The following is a 22,096-nucleotide window of genomic DNA, read 5'->3' as shown; positions in this document are numbered from 1 at the left end:
AATATGTCTTGGATTCAACCAAGCCTCGAAACTTAGAAGTTGATTCAAATTGGTTAATCGATGTTTTTCTTAAAAAGCACGAGGTATCAATAAAAATTAACGCGAACTAAATTTTTCAAAGATAACCGTCTTGGATACAACCATGTCCTAAAAACTTAGAAGTTAGTCAAAAGTGACTGGCAGTGCAAAGAACTATATATATATAAATAACAACAATAATAATAAAAATAGATTGAGATGAAATTCAAGGAAACCAATCGTCTCGAGGAAGAAAAACCTCGTGGTAAAAGATTACAAGTAAAAAAATATATATATACAAAAGTTCTAGGCCCCCCCAGGCCGCTCCGAGGAGGTAACCCCTTCAGTCTTCAGCTTGCCAGTAGCAGAAGTCTCCCCAGTCTCAGAAGGCGGCTCTTGTTGAAGACGGGACTTGAACTTCTCAAGGAAGGGCTCCCACACCTCAGGCGCTAGGAAGGAGAAGTCGCCATCCTGGTTGAAGGTTCAACAGTGATAGAGAATGGCCTCCATGGAGGAGCTAGAGGACGCCCTCTCTGCCACGGTGGCGGCCTTGGCCTCCTTGAGCTCGGCCTTTGCAGCGACCTGTGCAGCCTCGGCCTCCAGTTGCTTGGCCCTGACCGCCTCCAGTTTGGTCTTCGCAGCGGCCAAAGCGACCTGTGTGGCTTGTTCGTTTTCTTTGGCAGCCATCAGGGCAGCCTTGGCACTTTGCTCTTGCTGTTGGGCAGACGCGAGAGCGGCCTGGGCAGCTTGGAGCTCGCCCTTGATCTCACCTATCCTGGCTCTGGACCGAGCTATGCTACGGTGTAGAGCCAAAGTCGCCTGCAAAGACATAGATAATAAGGCATGTCCTGGAGAGAATGCAAAGAAAGTTAACTAAGTAAACTTACCGTGAGGGTCATCCCCAGCGAAGACTCCATAACATTCTCGGGGCTCCTTGCCTCGATCTCCCGCAGGTCCCTCGGGGTGGCGTTGTAGTAATGCTCCACCGTATAGCTTGCAGTCTCGTAGACCATCCCTCGGAAGGCTTCGGGGAGTTTCTCCAGAGCCTGAGTGTTGACTAGGATACGCACGGTGGGAGCGGGAGCTGGCGGGGTTCCAGCTGGTGCCTCTTGTTCTCGAGTAGGAACCGGAGGTCGTGGAGGAGGTGGGGGCATGTTCTCTGCGGTTGTAGGGACCTGGCCCCTCCCCTTAGCGGGAGACTTGGAGGTAGTCCCGGGAGGAGTCTTCTTGGTCAGCCGGGGTTTCTTGACCAGTGGCCCAGACGATCTGGTGGGAGGATTCTCCCCCTGGAAAATGGACCGCAAGACGTTGTCTCCGGGCTGTGCCATCTCTTCGCCTGAAACAAAAAGAAGGGAGCGTTAGTATACATGTAAGGTTACTTAATTACAAGAAAATTCTAAAGGTGTATTGAAAAGGTCCTACCCTTCGAGCTAGAGGAGGAATCTATTGCCACGACCTCCGGCCTCAGAGCTTCTATGGCGGAGCCTAAGTTTATAACTTCGCGAATGAGAAGGGGCTCTGGGTCCGGATCCGCCTCAGGACTGGACTCCTCTACATACTGCCTAAGCCCCGAAGCGACTACACCCTCCAGAAGGGAGGGCCACGACCTAAGGTTGGTCCCGTACTCCTCAAAAAAGGCCGACCTAAAAGCTAGGGTGTTGTCTACTACTACAGTGCCCCTAGGGCGGCCCATGTCATGGCGCAACATTAGCTGATCTACACACTGGAGTAAGGTTATGTTAAGGTCTGGGTCATCTTGATAATGATGTATGAGCTGGCTTGGGTTAAACCTAGCAAGCCTTAGGTCTACGGCAGCCCTGTCTAAGTCCCTAAACAGATATGGGTTACCTTGGCCGGAGGGGTCGGCTGCTGCCTCGGAATGAATCTGATTCGCATTAAGGCCCTGAGCAGCCTCGAGAGCCCACTTTCGTTGCACAAGAGGCACCTCATCTTCCTCGTCCTGCTCGTCACTATCCGCAGCAGCCCCCTCGGGGATAGGCACCAGCTCACGAGCTACTGGGATAGCCCGCGACCTCCTCAAGGCCAGAGTCTGGCTCGGAGAAATCAACTTACATGCCAGCATTGTCTCATCAGATATGAGCTGGCGGTAGTCTTTTTTACTTGGTGGGAGCCCCGCCAAGGTGTCGTATTGAGCCCCAAGGGTCACCGATTTGGCCGTCCTCGCAAAAATAGCTGCACGATGATGTTCAAGTCATACACATGAAAATAAATAAAGTAATGTTGTGATTTTGCGAGCTGAGAATAGAGAGAACTTACGAGAATGGTTAAAGTAGTGGTATTCGCAGTTGCGAAACCCCGTCGACATGAAGAAATGGTCCTTGAAGTCGTTGGGGGTGGCTGGGCAGCTCGATGACTGCGGGAGAGTTGGGAAAATGGGTCAAATAGTAGAACCCGTCACCTCGCCCCCATTGGTCTGGGCTAGCTTTGAGGAAGAAGAAGAAAAGAATGTCCGCCGGCGTAGGGACCTCCTACTCGTGCCTCAAGAAGAGGTACCCCAGCCTCGCTAACAGACGGTAGGAGTTAGGGGGCAGTTGGAAGGGAGCCAGCTTCATGTAATTCAGAAAATCTGCGAAGTACTGGTCCAGAGGTAGGAAGGCCCCAACCTTGAGGTGTTCGTTGCTCCAAGCCGCGAACTCCTTGTCGAGAGGTGTGCAATTCCTCTCGCTCTCGAGGGGAGGTCGGGCAACTAGAGCGCCTGTCCCAATTTCGATGTTATGGGACAACATGATCTTGTTGACCCTCCCTTGGGTCGTAATCTTCGAGACTATCCTCTCGGCCTCGAAGAAAGCATCAGGTCCCACCTCGACCTCTTTCTCCACTGTGGGGCCGAAGTGAGGGATTGGAGATTCCACAACTATCCCTTTCCCCTTGCTGACCTACTGAGATGACGAGCCAGCAGTGCTTTTCTTGGATATGTTCTTCCTGGGCCCCATCTGGTCGCCTAACGAACAAGAATGAAGAAAAGTTTATATAGGTGACCTAAAAATAAAAAAGGGAATATAGCGTGAGAAGTGATTTTCGTACACGGGCTGAGGTAATCTTAGCCCACGGTGTGTGAAGCCACGCGTTTCCATGGTCACGCGCCCACGTTTCCAATGGATCCCCGATTGCTCGGGATCTGTGTGTCAGGAGGGTCAGGATAATGCTTGCCTTGGAGGGAAAGTTTCAAAAAGCAAAACTGCCTAGGAAGCGTGACCTCTAAGCTACCCAGTTTTGCACCCTAGAAACCTCTCACCTTCCCCTTCCCAAACAGGCATTCCCTAAAGCTACCCAGAAAAGCTACCCAAAATAATTACCCAGAAACTATCTTGTCCTAAACATCACATTCCTAGATATGTTCTCATATGGTCGATATCCCTAGGATCAAAACTAATGCACCAAAAAAACCAGTCAAGAACAACCTACAGAGTGCGACTAAGAAAGAAGTTTACCTAACAGAGAAACGGAAAGATCAAAACATGCAACAGGCAGAGAACTTACAGTGTTTTTTCCGTGTGAAAGTCGCAAGAAGTGTAGGAATCAGAGTCCTGGTGGAGCCTTTAAAGATGGACTGACGTAGAAACTCTTGTGGCAAGAGCGAAGGGATCTCTGAGATGATAACCGGAAGAAGAAAAACTTTTGAGACTAAAGAGGAGAGAAAATGAGAAAAAAATTTCAAATAAAGGGTGGCTAATGCGGAAGATGGCCAACCTTATATATATGTAAGAGACAAAGGAACGAGGAACGTTTAATCAAGTTAATGCGAGATACGAGGGTCATAACTCGAGAGGCAAAATGATGGTCGAAGGCAGGCTAGGCCATTTAATGCAATTCTCGGAAGCCGAACAGCCGCCAACCACGGTGCTCCACGTGTCCGATACCCACGCAGTGGGCGGGACATGAAGAGTCGAAAGGGAACCTTAAAAGCCCCCACTGTGAAGGTCACAGATGATGTCATGGGTCACGAGTAGGGGCTTGGGGGGAAAATGTACGCCCTAAATTCCCGCGCACTATTGTCGAGCTGGAAAAGGGCATAGTTGGATCTGCCACGTGTAAATTGTCCACCCGGAGCTGTTGTTATGGCTTCCGTCTGTCCAACCCGAACTATTTAGAGAGTTAGCAGTTTACTCGAGGGCAACGGGTCAGCAGTACGGATATCACGAGCTGGCGCTACATCAAGCTCGTGATGCGACAGAGATCTGACACCTGAATCCTTATAAAGACAACCACGCAATATAAACGTGCATGTATCAGACATCACGTGTCTATTCCATTCCTGAATTCTCGGACACGCAGTATAAACGTGCGTATTCAGACATCCCACGCCAGGTATGGGCCGTGCGGCCCATTGGCCCTCCTTACCTATTGATTAGACCACACTTCACTGCAAGGTTTTAGGAGTTAATCATCAATGTCACAGAGATGACGTGAAGGGTAAAGAGATCACGGGATGACCCCATTGCCAACCCAGGTATCCTCTTCCTATAAATAACAAGACCCTGGGCATTGCAAGGGGTTGGCATATTCTTGTAAAGAAGTACTCTGTAAGATATAATCAAGAGACATCAATAATATCGACTGGTGGACTAGAGGGATTTTAACCTTCGAACCACCTAAAAAGAAAGGAGTGATCACCTTCCGTGATATTAATTTCTCAAGTCTAGAATTTAGCTATTTATATATTATGGTTCACCAATTAGCACTAATCCATCCTATTTATTCGTAGAATTATCTGTTGGCAAAGAACCATGTCAACAATGAGTTTCTGGTCATGTCATTTGGTTTGACCAATGCCCCAACAAAATTTAAGGACTTTATGAACAAGGTGTTCAAGGATTCCTTAGACCAGTTTATGATTGTCTTCATCGATGATATCTTAGTTTACTCTAGTTCAGAGGCAGAGCATGAGCTGCATCTCCGACAAGTCTTGCAGAGATTGAGGGAGCATTAGTTGTATGCCAACTTTAAGAAGTGTGAGTTTTGGCTACTATTAGTGACATTCCTTGGACATATTTTTGGTGAAGAAGGAATTAAGGTGGATCTAGCTATGGTGGAGGCATTGAGAGATTGGTCGAGACCAAGGAACGCCTCAGAGGTTAGAAGTTTCCTTGGGTTAGCGGGTTATTACAGATGGTTTGTAGAAGGGTTCTCGAAGATTGCTGCACTGATGACAGAATTGACACGAAAGAATCTGAAGTTTGTCTGGAGAGATAAGTGTGACAATAGCTTCCAAGAACTGAAGTGACGGCTGATTACTGCTCCAGTATTGAGTCTTCCTTCGGAGGGAGGAAAATTTGTGGTATACTGTGATTCATCGAGGTTGGGTTTGGGATGTGTGCTGATGCGAAATGAAAAGGTTATCGCTTATGCATCACGACAACTGAAGGAGTATGAGTAGCGGTATCCTACCCATGATCTAGAATTGGCAGTGGTGGTATTCGTACTGAAGATGTGGCGACATTATCTATACGGGGAGAAGTGCAAGATGTACACCGATCATAAGAGTTTGAAGTATTTCTTCACCCATAAGGATCTGAATGTGAGGTAGAGGCATTGGATAGAGCTAGTGAAGGACTATGACTGCGACATCCTCTACCACCCAGGGAAAGCCAATGTAGTGGCGGATGCGTTAAGCCGGAGGGGCCCGGAACAGTTGTTCAACTCTGCACAAATATCAAGAGAGTTGGCAGAAGATATGTCTAGAGCGAGGATATAATTTTTTATGGGCTGGTTGTCAAATATTACTTTACAGTCGACCCTTCTGGAGAGGATAAAAGAGGGTCAGTTGGTAGATGCACAGTTACAGGAAGTTAGAGGGACTGTCCTGGCTGGAGTGGCTAAGGACTATTCCATTTCGAAGACAGGATTACTACGATATAAGGATCGAATCTGTGTCCCGACTGATATGAGGGTTAGACGAGAGATACTCGATGAATCCCATACTACACCGTACTCACTCCATCCAGGCACCATGAAGATGTATCAATATCTATGGACGTTGTATTGGTGGCCTAGGATGAAGAAGGATGTAGTGGAGTACGTGGCCAAGTGTTTGACCTGTCAGTAGGTGAAGGCTGAGCATCAACGACAACGGGGTTGCTACAGCCTTTGGGTATTCCTGAGTGGAAATGGGAGGATATTACGTTGGGTTTTGTGGGAGGTTTACCCAGGATAGTGGGGCTTCATGACTCGGTGTGGGTGATAGTCGACAGATACACCAAGTCAGCTCACTTTCTGCCAGTGAAGATGACCTATACTATGGATCAGTATACGGAGCTGCACATGAGGGAGATTGTACATCTCCATGGGGTTCCCAAGTCCATAGTGTCAGACCGAGATCCTATTTTTACCTCCAAGTTTTGGGGTGGTTTACAGAGGGCTATGGGGACTCGGCTGAAGTTTAGTACGACCTTTCATCCCCAGACCGATGGACAGTTTGAGAGGATGATTCGGGTATTGGAATACATGCTCAGAGCGTGTGTGATATACTTCGAGGGGTCTTGGAGTAGTATCTCCCGTTGATCGAGTTTTCATACAATAATAGTTATCAATCAACGATTGGAGTAGGTCCATATGAGATGTTATATGGAAGAAGGTTTAGATCACCCATTCATTGGGATGAGATGGGTGAGAGGAAGTATTTAGGACCAGAGATGGTTCAGAAGACTAATGAGGCTATCGAGAAGATCCGAGCTCGAATGCTCGCCTTGCAGAGCAGACAAAAAAGCTACGGTGATCCTAAGCATAGGGACGTGGAGTTTCAGGTAGGAGACCACATGTTTCTGTGAGTCTCACCACTGCGAGGGGTGAGAAGGTTTGGGAAAAAGGGCAAGCTGAGCCCTAGGTTTATTGGACCTTTCGAGATCTTGGAGAGGATCGAGCAGGTGGCCTATAGATTGGCACTGCCACCATCATTGTCAGGAGTTCGTGACGTATTCCACATTTTTATGCTTCAGAAGTACGTCTCAGATACGACTCATGTGTTGAAGTATGATGTCTTGGAGTTGTAGAAAGATTTGTCATATAAAGAGCGACCAGTTCAGGTCTTAGACAGGAAAGACAAGGTTCTACGGAACAAGACGATTCCTCTAGTCAAAGTATGGTGGAGGAATAGCAAGGTCAAGGAAGCGACCTGGGAGCTTGAGTCAGCAATGCAGGATCAGTATCTCGAGTTATTTAGGTAAATTTTGAGGACGAAATTCTCAGTAGGAAGGGATAGTTGTAACGACCTGAAATCACTAATAAGGCTTAAGGACCTTGATTAGCGTGTCAGGAGGGTATAATTGGTATATGTGTGATTAGATGATTAAATGCATGATTATGTGGCATGCATGATTAATATGATTATATGACTATGTAACAGGTATGCTTATGTGTATTAGATATGCGTGTTGGCCTTCTATAGCTTATAAGGGCATATTTGTAATTTTGGCCCGTTGAGGGCATAAATGTGACTATTTATGATAAATTGTTGAGACCACATTATTATGTGGATATATTTGCAGTGTATGGCTCGAGACGGTCCTAGTGAGCGGATTAACGAAATAGTCACAGCCGGGTTTAATACCCAGGTAGGGGGAGCCTAGGGGTATTTTTGGGAATTCAGAGAATATTTTGGGAATTATTAGATATTGAATATGTAACGCCTTGCTAATTAGGGTCCATTACCAGGTGTGTTTAGAAACCAGTGCTGGACTTACTAACAAGTCATTTGGACTAAACGTGTGCTTAAGCCACTAAGGTTTAGGCATTAAAAACTTTTGATTATCTTATAAACATTTCCATTAAGTTAGTAACCAATTCTCTACATGGGATCCCTAAAAACATTAGTTTAAAAGCCTGTTACAAAACTCAGATTACATATTAAGCCGTCCTAAGCGGCAAAAGCTGGGTTTAACCCTAGTTCCTCTGAGCTTCTCGGTCGTGGTGGTCGAGCGGACTGCATATGTACATACCACTGCTAATGCCCTCCGACTCATGGCTGGTTGAGCTTCTCTTTACCTTTACTTGCACCACAAAGCACCTGTGAGCCAGAAGACTCAGCAAGAAAACTCAATCAATAGTTCAGTGAATAAAACAACCATTAAACAGTAATAACTGAATCCAGTGCACTCATTAAACCCAATTGGAGACCATAGAGTCACACAAGTGCATGTCGCACTTCCTTTCATGTTGTTGGCATCCGAGCCAGTCAAGTGCATGTTGCACCCCCAGGGTGGCCCAACCATGGTGGCCTGCACTCCACGTGTTTTATGCCAATCTTAGTTTATAAACTAAGTTCCTTATGCCCTTGACTTATAAGTCAAGCCACCACGTGCCTCCAACTCATAAGTTGAAGCTTTAAGATTCTTAACTAATAAGAATCTCCTAGAACCCATCAAATTCTCAACTAATAAGTTGATCTCCATTTAACACCCTAGTGATACCCTAGTTTATAAACTAAGTCTCACATTCATACAAACAGTCTCATGTTCCATATAGCATACTTAACTGATAATCACACAATGCATTATAATACATCCACTCAACAGTTATAAGCATAATCATAATCATGCACATTACAGCATACCTAATCAGACATTCACAACATAATCATAATCATGTTCATCACCTTAACTGAGCTCTAAGCAAGCATTCACATAACAGGTGCAGTTTTCTTACCTTTGGTCTGTATGCGGGTTACTAGCGACAACCCTTCGAGCACGATCCCCGATTCAAGCCCTTAGCAAAAACCTAGTCACAACCGTGATAAAGAAGTTCCCATCAATAATAGGTAAATAACAACTTCCAGACCAACTCTTAGCCTCCGGGACATTGAATTCCACTTAACAAAGAAGTAGGATTGATCCCGAGCCCAAACGGTTAAGTTTCCAATCTAAAAATCCCATTATGGTCAATTTTCCCCTTAAGTGCCGCGGCCCCTCCCAGCCGAGCCGCGGCCCGCCTCTAAATCCAAAGGTGGCCTCCCTGGATACCAACGCGCGCCGCAGCGCGCCCATGAGGAATCGTGGCCCACCCCTGCATCCGCGCCCTACGGGCCTAATTTCCCCTTTGCAGGCCGCGGCTCACCATAAAAGAGTCGCGGCTCATCACCACGAACCCAGAATTTTCTGGGTTTTTCCTGCAACCAAACCCAACCAAGCTCATCCAATTTCCTCCCAACCTTCCAATTATGTCCGCAAAAACAATATTCCTCTTACCAGCAATCAAACCCAACTGAATACTAAGTTAAACTCATCAAAATCCCAAAACCCAATCTACCAATTAACAAGCATGCATAGACATCCTCACTCTAAATTATTCAGCATAATTAACCAAGCAAATTTCAGTTCAGAGTTCATACCTCAGCTGTAATGAAACCCTTGAGTTAAACCTCTAGTTTTCCCCAAGTTTGGCACCTTAATTCCCAAGCTTCACTCTTTGAATTTCCAAAAAACCTCCTCAAGCTTCTATGTCACTTAGAGAACGTGAAAGAGAGAAAGGGGCTGTTGAATTCTTCTTCATGTAACTTCTCAAACTTTCTGAGTATATCCCAGCCACCTAAGCCTTAAACCACAGTGGAAATGACTAAGTTACCCCTTGCTCTTAGCTTATACCTCAAATATCTATAAGGGCAATTTTGTCATTTGCCTTAAATCCCGCTATCCACAATTTGCATCCTATGATTCCCGCCATCTCCATTATTCTCACACAATTACCAATAATTCCCCATTTCCCACTAATTCCTGGTAATGTACTAAATTACTAGAATACACCCCAAACCGGGTATTTAGACCCTGTTGTGACTTTTTCGCTAACTTGCTCATCGGGACCGCCTCTCGTCGAGTAACCCAAATATATCCACATAATAATGTGGTCCCAATCACACAAGCACATATTCACATATTTAATATCTTTAAAATACAAGCATAATTATATTATAATATAATTCACATAATAACTAAATTATTGCCTCCCGGCCCCCTAATCCAGGCACTAAGCCTTATTAGGAAATTTGGGATGTTACAGAATAATTGATTGTTAAATAGTTAGACATGACGGGGTTAATTGGTGAATGTTAGGAACACTTGAGGAATTAGCGGGAACTGGGAGTGGAATGACCAATTTACCCCTAGGAACAATTTGAAGACTAATAGGCTTAAGGGGCAAAATAGTCTTTTGTTAAGCAAGGATATACTTAGACAAAACACTTGGGATAAGCAAAGTAACTCTAAGAAATAACCAGAAATTGAAGGAAAGCTCTCTCTCTCTCTTGGTGATTGAGTTTGAGCAATTGAAAGGCTGAGGAGCTTAGGCTTGAAGTGGGAAGTGAATGAATTGAGGCTTTGGAAACTAGGAGGTTTAGCTGGGACTTAAGCTCAAGGCTTGGAGGTTGTAGCCTTTGAATATTCAGTCATAATTGAGGTAAAATTTTAGCTCTTCATCTTTGAGTTTCTGGTTGGATTTAGATGGGACTATAGGTGCTTGGTTAGTTCTGAATTAGGGAATTGATTCTAGTATGTTTGTTAAGGTTTTGGTGTCCAAATATGTGATTAAAGGCCTAACCCTTAGCTAGGCTTGTTTGTGGTTGGGAGTTTTCTTTGTGTTTGAATTCTGGGTAAATTAGCTGGGAGAAGTGTGAAGAAAACCCATAATTTCTAGGTTCGAAAGGGGCGCGCCACGACCTTGCTCTGGGGCACCGTGGCGAGTGTGCCCAAGAGGGCCTGGGTATGCTCTTTGACTTGGGGGCGCACTGCGACCTTAAGAGGCAAGTCACAACTCGCCTCCCCTATGGCTTGGGTTCTTGGTCTCTGACTTGAGGGCAAGTCGCGACCCTTGAAGCCAAGTCGCGACGCGCCTAGGGATTTTTTCCTTGGGATGGTTGCTAAGTTTGGTAAGGTTTGGGGGTTCGAACGTAGGCACTTGGGATGATTTCTACTACCTGGTTTAGTAGAAATTAAGGTCCCAGAGGCTAGGATGGTTTCAAGGTAAGAAAACTGCAACCTTGAGTGGTTATAACGGGACTGAGATTCCCAATACTTGAACATGTTTACTGTATGGCTAAATGATTGACTTGGCATATAAGAATGAATGGCCTAAGAGAGCCCGGGCTGATAATTTGTGCACAGGGCGTGACTCGGCCACTGTGAGCTGAGGTTAGCTAAATAAACACTTGACTCGACCTAAGCAAGTCGGAGTCAGTGGAGTAAACAGAGGGCGCGACCTAAGGGCGCCGACCCTAGATATTGTTTATGGATTGAGATAAATTGTTGAACGTATATGTTTACTGATATTATTTGATGTCTATGACTTGTTGAATATTTGAATAACTATTTTATGGTTGAATGATTATCATCACTGATTATGTATTACTGTTATGGTTTTCTTGCTGGGCCTTGGCTCACGGGTGCTATGTGGTGCAGGTAAGGGAAAGGGTAAGTTGGATCAACCATGAGTTGGAGAACTTTGGGGGCGAGGTGTACATTGTCAGTTGCTCGTCCACCACGGCCGAGGGAAAGTATAGGGACATAAGCCTAAAACTTGTAATTTTGCCATTAGAGTGGCCACTAATTATATATAACTTTTGAGAATTTTGTAGCTTTATCTCTTAAACCCTGTTTTTGGGATCCCATGTACCAAACATCTATTTTAATGAAAAATTAACCGTTTATGATCAAAATCTTTTAACCCTAATCTAGTTGTTGAGCCTGGGTTCACATTTCTATTCAAATGACTTGATTAGTAAGTCATGTACTATTTTAAGTACAAAGTGTATCGGTCTTGGTTATCTAAGGCGTTACAACTTGGTATCAGAGCGGTCTAGGTTTAAGGGTTCCTGAAGACTAGCCGGACAGGTACACTCGCTGCTAAAGACAAGCTTGAGATGTCTTGCTTAGTGGTCCATCTGACTAGTTGATGAGGCATGTTTTCACCCTAATTTTATAGTAGTCCATTTGAATGATTTGTGGAAACTCTTGCTTGTTTAAATGTATGTCTTGATGAGTGATCCATTTGATATATTGGTCATGAATTTATTGATCCCTAATTTTGCGTCTAGCTGAACGTTTATGCTTTTTATTTTCCTTTTTATGTTCCTTCAAACTTAGTCATTGTTTTGCTCTAGGTGACTCATTATGTCTATCAGTAGGTGTGACAGTTGTGTCAGCTCTTCGAGTCAACTGTCTCATTCATTTAGTGGGGAAGTTTATAGTTCTCAATTTGAAATTCCTAGTGAGAAAGTTGACTGCAACCGAGTTACAGTAGTAGATTCAAGTGATCGGCCTTTAAATGGTGTTAGTAGTAGAGGAATAGATATTGGTGATCTTATTATTGTGGTATGCCTGGTGGTATGCTTAGTCTCAATCCCAAATCTTCGATTAGTATAAGTAACCTGCCTTATTTCTGTCGTTACTATTATATACCTGATACCTTTAGTTTACATGCTCCTGCCAGTATGTATTTTGCCTCTGCAGGGTTAACACATCTTAAATAAGGACCAGAAAATGAGCGTTTATAGAGTTTACCTTGTATGATGGTGAAGTAGGCTGATTGAGCCTTGACTCGCCGTGCCTCATTCTTGTCTTCAGGCAGTGTGTCTCTTTCTAGGTACTATAGTATTTGATTCATCCATGTTCGATCATTTGAGATTTCATTGATCAACTCATCTTCACCCTTCCAGACGGCTGGCCACTGAAGATAAACTACTGGTCTTTCCTTATGGTTGGTTGTCTAGATGGATGATCTAAGGTTAGCTAGTATGTCTGCATGACTGTTCTCCCCCCTTGGTACTTGGTTGATGGTGAACTCGTCAAAGCCTGATTGCAGTTGTAACGTCCCAAATTTTCTAATAAGGCTTAGTGCCTTGATTAACGTGTCGGGAGGGCAATAATTGATTTAATTATGTTATTTCGTGGATTAAATGATTATGTGACTATAGATGCATATTTAGGTGAATTAAATATTTGGGACGTTAATCAAGGCACTAAGCCTTGAAGGCATAAATGTAAATTATAATTTTTGGCCGTTGAGGGCATAAATGTAAATTATATGTGTGTTGTATTTGAGACCACGGGATTATGGAGATATATTTGTGATGTGTGATCTGAGACGGTCCTAGGGAGAAGATTAGCGAAATAGTCACAATTGGGTCGAATACCCGGCTCGAGGTGAGCCTAGGGTTATTTTGGGAATATAGCACGTGTTCGGGATTACCAGGTAACAGGTAGTAATTTAGGGGGTGTTTGTTTTGAGTAGTTGAGTTGCATTGGAAAGTGTAGAGGGACTTAGGATGGAGGTAATATTAAACTCTTGTGTACAAAAAGGTTCACTTTACCTTTAAAATACACGTGGGACCTACACAAATTATTAACTTTACCCCCTTAAAATTCGAACCAAACATAGGAAGGGTTTTAGATTCCCATTCCCACATTTACTTTACCGCATACCAAACACCCCATTACCAAATACATATGGGCATGTCGGGATTAAATTGGGGGTTTATAGGACTATTCGAGGATTAGCGAGAATGTGATTAAAGACAATTTTGTCCTTGGTGGCGTTAGAAAGGTTAAGGATAAGTTAAGGGAATTTTTGTCTTTTGTACTATGGGATAGACTTAGGAATTCTGTGGAATAACCTAAACTCATAAATACACTCTCAGCCTTTCTCTCTCCCCCACGTTTACTCTCTCTCTCTCTTGGTCTTTGGAGGTGTCCTGTGAACTTTGTAGGAATTTTCTTAGAAATTGAAGATTTGGGACTGGGGACTTGGGGAAATCAAGCTAGGAGGAAATCTGAGGCAGTTCAAGGTTACAATTTGTAGCTGGGGTAAACTCTAACCTTGATTTGATTAAGTTTTGGAGCTGTTTTTCTTAATATTTGGGAGTTTTGAACTCAAGAGATTAAGTTTAGTTGTGATGAGGTTTTGGTTCAATTTTTAGGGTTTATATACTGCTCTAGGTGTAGTGGAAGTATTTTGGGAATCAATTTTGGCATTAGGATATGTTTGGTTCAATTTGCAAGGGGTTTAGAAATCTGAAAATGCTGGAAATTATGGGTTTACAAAGTCACGCCACGGCACTCAAGAACAGCGTCGCAACCCGCATGAACTCAGAGACCTAAGGGGATTTGCTGAATTGCCTTGGAAACACGGCCCAGGGCAGGGCGCGTCGCGACTTGTGTCCAGAGAAATTGAGAGCTAGGCTCTCTAACTTGAAGAGGGCCGCAGCTCTAAATGTAGGGGCGTCGCGACACAAATAGGGTTTTTTGTTGTTGCCAAATTAGGGTTTTAAGCTCGGGAACTCAAATTTCAGGGCTCGGGAAGGATTCTACTACCTGGTTTAGTAGAATTCGAGGTCCCAAAGGCTAGTATTTTAATCCAAAGTTCTTGATTGTGTTAGGGCTTGATGGATGTCTATTTATCATTACGTTGTGACTAGGTTTTACCGCTCAGGCTCGGGATTATGGATCATGCTCGGGATCATTTTTGGTTGTCAGCTCGGGACACAAGGTAAGAGAACAGTTTGTGCCCGTAGAGCTATGTTGTGTGTAGTGCTGTGTGTATTGTTTATAGCTATTATGTCATACATGTGATTGTGACCGATCGGCAAGAACCGGAAGCGACAAAGGCCAGGAGTGGCAGAGGTCGGGAACGAAAAAGACAAGGAGCGACAAAGGGTCGGGATTAGTGTTAAGCATGTTGAATGCTTGCTGCCAGGGTGATACCCTCTAAGGGTTCTGTACACACCCGCTCGTTTAAGACCGCGAACTTAGTGCCTAATAGCACACCCCGATCAACGAAGGTCGTTGCTGTGCTATTGTACTATTGTGCTATTGTGTATTCCAATAGAAACTTGTAAATTGTTTGTTGTCTTTGATCAAGTATTATTATTGTTGAAATAAATTATTGTATGCTGTGTTTTGAAGTTCTCTTGCTGGGCCTCGGCTCACGGGTGCTCTATGGTGCATGTAAGGGCAAGGAAAATGTCGATTAACTATGAGTTGGAGGGCATGGAGCGGTGCGAAACTAGTCGGCACGGCTGAGGTATTTTGAGGAACATGTTATAACTTTTTGATTTTGTCGCTTGGGTCGACTGTGAAGTAAATTTTGAGTTGTAAATATGTTTCTAAATAGTATTTTGGGATCCCAATGTAACATTTTCATGATTTAAATGAATGTCCAACCCTTTTATTCCAAAATCTTATTTAAATGAGTCTTCATTTTAACTAACCACACTTTTTGGTCTAATACCTCGATTAGTGAGCTACTGTCACATTTTAAAATCACATGGTAACGTCTCTAGGGTAGTAGGGTGTTACAACAGTTCCTTGGTTTTGTTAAGGTATGTATGTTGTCATCTTGTCATCTCAAGCTTGGTAGCTACCTTGCATCTGGTTGACTACTTGTTGTGAGTCACTAAATACATTAATCCTTCTGACTCCAATTGCTTTGGCTAGCCCGGGTCCAAAAATCATTGCTTTGTACTCTGCTTCATTATTTGTAGCTTTGAATCCACATCTGACTGCCTGCTCGATTGATTCACCCCGAGGGGAGGTCAGGACAAGTCTGAGTCCTTATGTTACTTGATCTGTCTACATGGAGTTTCCAAATGGTAGCTGACTGCCCCTCGGTTAGGCAGTAGAGCTCTTTTTTTGCCTGCATGTGATTGTTAGGTGTAAAATCGACAAGGAAATCAGCTAATACCCGAGACTTCAACGAGGTTCATGGTTGGTAAGATATGTCATACTTGTTGAGCTCTATTTCCCACTTGGTTAGTCTGCTTGATAGCTCCGGCTTGTGCAAAATGGTCTAGAGAGGGAATGCAGCTAGCACCATTATTGGGTGGGATTGAAAGTATGGTCGTAGCTTTCTTGCTGCTTGGACGAGTGCCACTGCCAGATTTACTTACATAATAAATTGGGAGTTGTTTACCTTCATCTTTTCTGATAAGAACTGCGTTGAATGCTGTTTTAGATGCAACCAAATAGACAAACAACAACTCATGATCTTTTGGTTTGGATAATAGAGGTGGACTAGTTAAGTATTGCTTCAATTTGGTCATCGCTTCTTCACACTTTGTCATTCATTCAAAGGTTTTAGATTTCCTCAATGTGTTAAAAAAGAGGTGACATCATTCTGAAGACTTCGAGATGAATCGGTTGAGTGCAGTGATACGTACAGTTAAATTATTTGCATATTTTATGCATGTTGGAGAAGGGATCCTTTGGATTGATTCTATTTGCTTCGGGTTAGCCTCGATTCCTTTCTGAGTTACCAAGTATCCAAGGAACTTTCATGCAATTACACCAAATGAGCATTTAGTTGGATTCAATTTCATGTTATATATATGGATATTGGTTGCATTGTGAATGCCTGGCAGGGTTGCTTATTTGTGAATGACACTGACTTATTAGTCAAAAATGACAATGGTGTTTAGTACTGGTCGGAAAGTTTTGACTTATCAGTCATGATCGGCAATAGTACTGAGCGCTGGTCGTATAGTATTTACTTATGAGTCAAGAGCGGCATTAGCATTCTGACCGTAGGCCGAAATGATTAAATCTAATCAACATGAGCATTAAATGCTTGACCAACCTTTTGGTCGAAGAAAACTAAAGCACTTGGCTAGCCTAAGGCTAGTTACTCAAAGTCAAGGCTAAAAGGCTCAAGTGATTGGAAAGTCACATGGCTTAGGGCGCAAGAACCCAGAGAGACTTATTAGTCATCTATTTAGGGCGCAGGATCCCAGAGAGACTTATTAGTCATCTACTCAGGGCATAGGACCCTAGAAAGACTTATTAGTCACCATCTGATTAGGGCTGCAAGCCCCAGAACGATTTATTAATATTTGTATACATGCAGTAATGAGTTTTCTTGCTGAGCCTCAGCTCACGGGTGCTATGTGTTGCAGGTAAAGGGAAAGAAAAGTTCTCCCAGCCCTGAGTGGAGAGCTTAGGTGGTGACTTGTACATATGCGGCCGCTTGACCACCCCGGCCAAGGTGTTTTTTAGGGGAACTAGGGTTTAACCCTATTTTTGCCGCTTAGGTCGGCGAATTGTAAATTTTGAACTGTAATGACCATTTTGGATTGTAAATAACTTTGTAAACACTTTTATGGGATCCCATGTACAGTATAATGTTTTTAGTAAAATATATCCATTCCTTTTTACTGATATTTTCACCCTGGCCCATTAATAACAATTAGATGCATGTTTATGACCTAATGACTTGTTTAGCGAGTTAAGCACTGTTCACAATACACAGTGTAACGGTCCCTGGGTAGTAGGGCGTTACAACTTGGTATCAGAGTGTGCCAATGTTTAGGGTTTCTGTAGACTGGCTGGGCATGAACACTCGCCATTGAAGAAAAGCTCGACTCATGGTTTGGTAACTATTTATCTGGTTATGTGTTTAACTTCTTAAATAGAATATAAATGCTTTACCTGCATGCATAAGATACACTAATAGGGATGGCCCTTGACTGCTGCATGATAAGCAAGAACGTGCTTATTAGCACTGATATTGCTAGAACATGCTTATTAGCATTGTTAATTGTTAAATGTTAAATGTTAAGTATTAACTGCTATGTTTATAAATCAATATGTTTGTTAGCATGATTATGGAACATGGATGAGTTCTATTGAATCTTGGACCGTGAGGCGGCAAGAGGTTTAGTTATCGCTATCTAACTGATCGTATTGATTATTGCAGCAAGGTATAAGTTGATAGTATGCTTCCTAAACAGGTAGACTCATCAGCTAGCTAGGAAGATCAGGGCCAGAATGACAGGCAGGGTCAGGAAAATGACCAGGGTCAAATCCCTTAGCCAGCTTTTGATAACTAGCAGCAACTATTTGGTGATTTACAAGCCAGATTAATGAGGCAAGAAGAAGAAATCCGCCTCCTGAGACAACAACAGGTTCCTGCAGGGAACATTTTACCAGAGGCACCACCTGTAGCGATGCCAATAGTTGAGCAACCGTCAGAGGTTGGAAGTAAATGGGAACCTCTTTATGAAAGGTTCAGAAAACAATACCTTCCAATTTTAAGGGTAATGCAGATCCAGCTAATGCTGAGCAATGGATGAGCATGGTTACCACCATCCTTGACTTTATGAGGGTGTCTGGTAATTAGAGGGTGGCTTTTGCCACATACATGTTTCGGGAGGATGCCTGAATTTGGTGGGAAGGGATATCCCAGATCAGAAATGTTAATGCCATGAGTTGGGAAAAGTTTCAGACTTTGTTCAATGAGAAGTATTATAATGATATCATCAGTACTGCAAAAGCTGAAGAGTTCAGCAAGTTTTTTCAAGGAAATCTTTCAATGACTGAATATGTCTTAAAGTTTGACAGATTGGCAAAGTTTGCAATGGAATTGGTGCCCACTGATGAGACCAAAAGGGATAGGTTTCTCCAGGGGCTACAACCTAGGATAGGCTGTGATGCTCGTATTACCAATGTGTTTAGAAAAACTACTTATGCACAGATGGTTGAGAAGGCGCTCACAGTTGAGAGCACAAAGAACAAGATCTGGCGTGACAATGCAACTAGGAGAGACACTAGGAGGGTGGGACCTACATTTATAGATCTAGGTAGGGGCGGAGGCCCCAGTGATCAGAAAAGGAAGGCTTCCGATGTCTTTCCAGTTCTAGGCCCTGACAGGCGACCACGTGGTATTACAATGGGCCGCCAGGGTGGCAGTGAGGCTTGGAGGACTTTTCCTGAGTACCTTAGATGCAAGAGGCGCCATCTAGGGGAGTGTCGGGCAAGAGCTTGATGTTTATGTAGAGTAGTGGGAAATTTCAAGAAAGATTGCTCGAGAGCAAAGGAGGAAGAGCCAAGAAAAATGGACAGATCAGCCCCAACTCGAGTGTTCGCATTAACTCAGGCAGAAGCTGAGGCTTGTCCCTCAGTAGTTACATGTCAGCTTTTTAGTGTTGGAACCCCTTATACTGTTTTGATTGATTATGGTGCTACACATTCTTTTGTTGCTAGTAGAATTATTGATAGACTATGTAGACCATGTGATTATTATGCTGTGGGGTTCGGAACCTTATTATCCACTGGGGAGCTAGTAGTATCCAGAAGATGGGTCAGATCATTGCCAGTGACAGTGGAGGGTAGAGAGTTATCAGTTGATTTGATAGAGTTGGTTATGAGCGACTTTGACATGATTCTGGGTATTGGTTAGTGAAGTATAGGGCAACCATAGATTGTAGAAGAAACATGGTAACCTTTGAGCCTGAAGGTGAGGATCCTTTTGTGTTTGTTGGCACTGTGCATGGACCTCATATACCTATGATATCTGTTCTGAGGGCTAGAGATCTATTACAAGGAGGTTGCATAGGACTTTGAGCTAGCGTGGTTGATACCACTTAGGTCGTGCCAGTGGGACTAGAGGAGACCAGACTAGTCTGTGAGTTTCTGGATGTGTTTCCAGAAGATTTACTAGGGTTGCCACCACATAGGGAGATTGAATTTGTGATAGAATTGGCACCAGGGATGGAGCCAGTGTCTAGGGAACCTTACAAAATGGCCCCAGCAGAATTAAAAGAACTGAAGGTACAGCTGTAGGAGCTGTTAGACTTAGGTTTTATCAGACCTAGTTTGTGAAGAAGAAGGATGGTTCTATGAGGATGTGTATTGATTACAAAGAACTGAACAAGTTAACAATCAAGAACAAGTATCCTCTGCCAAGGATAGATGACCTGTTTGACCAGTTGCAGGTAAAAGGGTATTCTCAAAGACAGACCTTCGATCTGGTTATCATTAGTTGAGGGTCAAGGAGGGAGATATACCAAAGACTGCTTTTCGAACCAGATATGGGCTGTAATGCCCCAAAATCCCTAATGCGATTTAATGGTTGGATTAGTAGGCCGGGAGGGCCATAATTGATTTATTATGCCATTAAATGATTATGTGCATGTTTATGTGAATTATATTATAATATGATGTTAAATGCATGCATATGGGTCCACATTTCATCATAGGGGCATTTTGGTAATTTGACCTGTTGAGGGCGTAATTGTATTTTGTATGCATGTTGGTGAACTATTGTTGAGGCCATATTATAATGTGGATTTGTTCGAGCCATTCGGCATGAGACTTTGAATGCAAGTTAGCAGTTTAGTCATAACGAGATTAAGTTTGGGGCTCGGGGTGAGTCTCGGGGTATTTTGGTGATTAGAGCGTTGCTGGGAATTAAAGGGTAACGAGATATGAACTATTGGTATTTAAGAATTTTGAGAATAACGGGAATTAGAGGGTGTTAATTATGATTAACAAAATATGCGGGAAATGATAGTTTTACCCTTGGGAGCCTTTAGAAAACTTTAAATGACATAGGGGAAATTTAGTCTTTTCACCCCTAGGATATGTTTAAGCCATTGAAGGCTGTGGAAGGTTAGCCAAAACAGAGTATCAAAGTTTCTCTCCCGTACAACTTTCCTTCTCATTTTTCTCTCATTTTTCTTTTGGATTTTTGAGCTTCATTTGAGGATTCAAGCTAGGGAAGTGGATCTTGAGGGCTTAGGATTGTGTTCCACCATTGAAGAGGATCCTAAACTGAGCTTGAGGTAAGTTTCTAGCCATTAAAACTCTAGCTTTGCTCTGTTTTTGGTTTGGATTTCAGCTTGATTTTCTATGTTGGTTAAAGGGAATTGATGGGAGTTTTTGGCTAGGGTTACTTGGGTTGTGATGCCTAGGAATTATGTAGATGGTTTTTGGGTTCATTTCGGACTTAAAATGAGGTTTGGAAGCTTTTGCTTCAGGTTGGAAATGGTGGAGTCGAAGGGGGAAGGATTCAGGGCAAAACTGGCTGGTTGTAGCGCTACAACGCTACTCAGAGGGGATTTCAATCTGTCTAGAGCACTGGGGCACTAGGGGTAGCGTTCCTATTTCCTCAGATTCCTGTTCTTAGCATTTTTAAGGGTTTTGGCTCGGGGTTTCAATTCCTAAGGCTCGGGATCGAATCTACTCACTGTTTGGGTACAATTCAGGGTCCTGGGAGTGAGGTTTAGGTCAAGACCCTTTTATTGTTGATTTTCATTAATGGAAGTTATAATTGGTTATGATTAGGTAACCGCTAAGGAATCAAAATGTCGATCATTCTCAAGGGTCGTTCTTTTACTGTTTCTCGCTCGAACCAGAGGTAAGAAAACTGCACCCCATATGTGACATGCATGGTTGTTCATGAGGCATGTTGAGTGTTTAAATGTGGACATTGATTGCATATCAAATGTTTAGCAAATATTTCTTACTTGTGAATGTCACTGACTTATTAGTCAGAATTAGCAATGGTGTCAGAACTAGCTGTGAAGCTGTGACTTACTAGTTAAGTTCGACAGTAGTACTGAGCACTGGTCTTATGTTATTGACCTACGAGTCAGGAGCAGCATAAGCGTCATGAACGCAGAGCTGAAAAAATTAGATCTAATCGATATCAGCATTGAATGACTCATCATGAGCATTAATACCGGACCGACCCCAAGTTTGATGAAAACTAAAAGCGCTTGCCTAGTTCCATGACTAGTCACTCAGAGCCAGGGCCAGAAGGCCTAGGTGGCTCCATCGTCACATGGCTAAGGGTACGGAACCCACACTAGTGATTCCATGGTCACTCAATTGGTTTACATTAGTGACTCTTTTATCAGTCACTCATCCGGTTTAAGCTAGTGACTCGGTCACTCATTTGTAAAGGGTGCGGAACCCACATTAGTGACTTACAACATCAGTCACTCATTTGTTTGGGGCTATAAGCTCTGGATGATTATCATGATCATCATTTAATATTATATAAATGTAGTAATGAGTTTTCTTGCTGGGCTTTGGCTCATGGGTGCTATGTGGTGCAGGTAAAGGGAAAGAAAAGCTCACCCAGCCTTAAGTGGAGAGCTTAGGTGGTGATGTGTACATATGCGGCCGCTTGACCACCAAGACCAAGGGGTTTCTCGGAGGAACTAGGGGGTCTACCCTATTTTTGCCGCTTAGGTCGGTGGATTGTAAATTTTATACTGTAATGACCATTTTGGATTGTAAATAACTTCTAAACGTTTTTATGGGCCAATGAATAGTTTTACGTTTTAAATAAAATATATCCT

This window comes from Humulus lupulus, chromosome 3 (assembly GCF_963169125.1).
Source record: "Humulus lupulus chromosome 3, drHumLupu1.1, whole genome shotgun sequence".
In the NCBI taxonomy this organism is placed as follows: domain Eukaryota; kingdom Viridiplantae; phylum Streptophyta; class Magnoliopsida; order Rosales; family Cannabaceae; genus Humulus; species Humulus lupulus.
Note: the sequence above shows the minus strand (reverse complement) of the source record.